The sequence below is a fragment of the Coffea arabica genome, chromosome 9c (assembly GCF_036785885.1).
Source record: "Coffea arabica cultivar ET-39 chromosome 9c, Coffea Arabica ET-39 HiFi, whole genome shotgun sequence".
NCBI lineage: Eukaryota > Viridiplantae > Streptophyta > Magnoliopsida > Gentianales > Rubiaceae > Coffea > Coffea arabica.
Genome location: NC_092326.1, coordinates 20,576,259 through 20,580,395, shown reverse-complemented (window position 1 = coordinate 20,580,395; position 4,137 = coordinate 20,576,259).

Sequence of the window (4,137 nt, the reverse complement as noted above, 5' to 3'; positions counted from 1 at the left end):
ATCCGGCCGGAAATCCAGCCAGATTCCGGCCGGATTCTGACGTGGCCGTTACTGTTCATCTTCGGCTTTGATTTTCGTTTTTTTTTATTATTTTGCGATTTTGACTTGTTTGCGAGCTTCGGTATGTTCCGGAGCGTATTAGAACGACGTAAACTGTACCGTTAGTCCTGGCGAGAGCTGGGCAGGCAGTCTGCTAACCCCTTTGATTCGCCTTAGGGGAAAGTGGGGCTGTCACACTAGCTCTCGTCAGGACTCACTCACTCACTCCAACTAAAATAGGGTACAACCTCAATAATAAAGGAAATAACAGTTACCAACTTTGGAAAATACAATTACATTCATTTCTGTCTCAAATATCCATACAACCCCAAATACATCTAAAGATTAGAGTTCTAAATACATTTAACCCTAATTGAGCGACTAGTGCGAGTACAATTACAAAATTCAGAAAAACTAAACTACGCTAGTTTGTACAAGTCTCACGCCTCGCCTGTACTCCCTGTAAGAAAAACAAATGGCCTGGAATGAGTTAAAGCCTAGTGAGGTTCCAAATAGCAAGTTGACCATTAATTAAAAGTGAAAGTATCAGAATAGGAAAATAGCGAGCATAACAAGTCAATAAAATGAGTAATAACACTTCAAGTAGCAAATCTCAAGATGAGCAAGTGTAAAGTGTTTTTTCAAAAGAAACAATAATCCAATAAACAATAATCATTTCAAAGTATAAGGATACGGATGGCTCTCAGGAGCCAAGTTCCCATTGCTTCACCAGAGCTTGATCAAGTAGTAGTTGACACTCTGTCAACTTTCAAGCAAAGTAACCAGTCCAGTAGAGCACCACTTAGCTACAATCTCCGTCTACCATCCAAACCCCCTACTAGGCCCAAAATTCTCAATAAACACGGGTGGTAATACTCGAGCATACCGATTACTCGAGGAGATAACACTTCACTCGACAATACTAGATATCCATGGTTCGTTATCTAATCGACCAAGCCCTTGCCGGCTTGACTCGATTAACTAGCTAGAAGGGTTTGGGGTCCCCAAGAAGTCGATGAGATAACATCTCCAATCAACTGAATCAAGATTAAAGTACGGAGACGGGAATGAGAGGCACCTCCCACTTGAATTAAGTGTAGTACATGCTGCCGCTCCAGCACTTACAAGTCAAGTACAAGCATATCAAGTCAATAGCAACAATAAACGAGTACATATCACATTAGGGCTAGTGCAATAAAATGCACCCTTACCCTACCATACCAATCACATATCATTCGATCACATTGGTCAAGTATTGAAAACAAATGTCAGGTTCAATCAGATATTTGGAAGCATTCACCAAAGATGTAGTGCTTCTACGGATCATGTTTAAGTATTACTCATTGTTGGGAGCCCAAATCTGCGATAAAACATCGTTTAAGAGCTTTGGAATCACTAAAGTTTGAAACTTAAACGTTTCGTTTAATGAGAATTAAGTGATTGAAACTCATTTGGAGAATATTCATAAAACTCATGCTCGCTCTTAAAACTTTGAAACTTTGAAACAATTAAACTTTGAAATCACCATTTGAGTCGAAGAGACGAGAAAAACGTATTTCTATTAGTCGTTGCTTTCATTTTTTCAAGGGTACAAGTTTCGGCCGAATTCTAACTTACATACCTCCATGAAAGAGGACTTGAATAACCTAGACAATTCAAGCTCAATTCAACCCCAACTCTTCGCTCAAACTACAAGTGCACACGTCTAGTCCTCGAAAGAAAATTTAGGCAGCACGCCTTTTGTATTTACCTATTTTTCAACCATTTATGGCTTCATTATTTTTCTCAGATCAGCCCCAAAGTCACACACAAAAAATGTTACCATCATAGCCCTTCAATTAGGCTCCAAAATCATCCAATTATAACACAAGTCTAATAATACAACTGGAAATCAATTTTGAAGACAAAAGACTAAACAACAGATTTGATATCTTATAGAATTTTGGTCACAACTGGAGCTACGTTTATCGGATTGGGGTACACTTTATACCATTTCGAAGCTAAGACAAAAGGTTACAACTTTTATGAAGACATGTCAACCTAGTTCACATTTGATCTAGGTCGAATTTGCAGATTACAGAACCAGAATTTCAATGTCAGTCTGGTTGTCAGCACTGGATTTGAATGACAATAACTCAAACTACAAAATTCCGATTGAGCCGTTTTCAGATGCGTTGGAAATCTAAAACATAGGGATAAAATTTTCATGTTTTGACCAAATGCTGATTTGATACAGAACAAAGTGAAAAATGAAGCCAAAATGTGAAATCTCAAAACTGTCCACAAAACAGTACATTTGGCAATCAAGGGTATTTTTGTCATATCACATGCTATAGTACTCCGATCGAGCTGAAATTTTACAGGAAGCTATATAACTCCATTTCCCACAACTTTCATGTTTTGACCTAATCCTGATTAGACCTATAACATGGACGAATTAAACAGGTCAGAAGTAGGACAGTTTCAATCTTAAAGCTGGAAATTTGATGAATTCAAGGTTTAAAATTCTCATTCTTGTCTTGAACCACTATCCCAACTCCCTATCCAAGCTTATAAACATCATATGCTATATAAACAACAAGAAATACAACTGAACAACTTAAACCCTAGCTCAAAAATCCACCGCATCCATCAAAACTACTTAAATAACCATCCTTAGCCAAGAGTATGAGTTGCTAGCCAATCTTAAACAAGATTAAGGAAGAGAAAAAGGAAGACAGCCATAATACCTCAAGACCCCCAAAATAAGTTGTGATACAAGAACTTTCTTCCTCCCAAAAGTTCCACCAAGCTCACCTCCAAGCTTTTCCAAAGATTAATCGGAGTGGAATCAAGTTTCACTTTACTTTCCTCAAGATTCAAGCAAGGTTGTTATGGTGGAAATGGAGTTTTCTCTCCTCTCTTTTCCCTCTCCAAACTCACGGCTACAATGAAGGAAAAAGTGCAAGAATTTTGGTTCAAAACAATGTTATTTTTTTTTCGAAGATGACAACAGTTGTATAACCTAATCTATTCTATACTAAGGGGGAGGGGGCGGACCTAAGGAGACCCAAGGATAATCCGGAGGGGACTAAACTACCACCGGACCAAACGGGTGCACAACACACCCGCTTGGATTTTTTGAAGCAAACCACTTAAATGTGGCATTTTTGGTGGGAGGCAAGGGTTACCTTGCCTCCAAAATAATGTTAAGAAGATAGGAAATTTGTTGGTCAAACTTGGTTAGCCAACACTTGTTAAGCCACCATTGGTCCTCTTGTTTTTTTTTCTTTCTTCCTTTTCTTTTGGTCATAAATGGTGGCTGTTTTATAGGATATTTTAGGGGTGATTAGTTGAAATAAAAGCAAGGTGATTAAGGTAATAAAGTAGTGTTCAAGTGATGTCTTCAATCGATAACAAACGGTACACGTCGGTTCAAGCCTATTTTCCTTAACTCGCGCGTACTAGTGTTTTCACTTATGATTCACTAACTTATTATTAGCACTTCTAATCACACACTTTCTCTTATGTAAAACTCACGCTTAACCAACAAATTTAGGACACACACATCACCAATTAATCACACGACCAAAATATGCGAAAATCTTGACTTGCGCGAACTATAAAACTAAGGGTAAAACTCTTAATTCTATGATTTATTGCAACTATTGAGGGAGTAATTGAGTAGTAAAGATATTATAAAGTAATTTAATCAAAATAAGAGGAAATTTTAAAAAAATATGAGCGAATTTTTCAGTCGTCACACGATGTTAATGTATTTTTCTTTTATAGGGAGTTATTGGTGATTATTGCCTTTTATTAGGCTTGGAAAATGAAGGTGTGTGTTTATTTTAGGGTGGAAGTGATACGATTTTGCTCTTTATTTGAAGGATAAATTAGGAACTATAAAATTTGACACAAATAGTTTACACCAATTTCCTCCTCTCCCTTTATCTTACTATAGATAAAATAGGGGAGAGGGGTTGGTGTCAACAAATTGTGTCATTTGATTTATTATAAAAAATACCCTTATTTCTAAAGACGCACCTAATGTGTGTGTACAATTTAAAAATAAATTGTTTCTAGTATGAACTTATTTTACATAAATTATTTTATTAC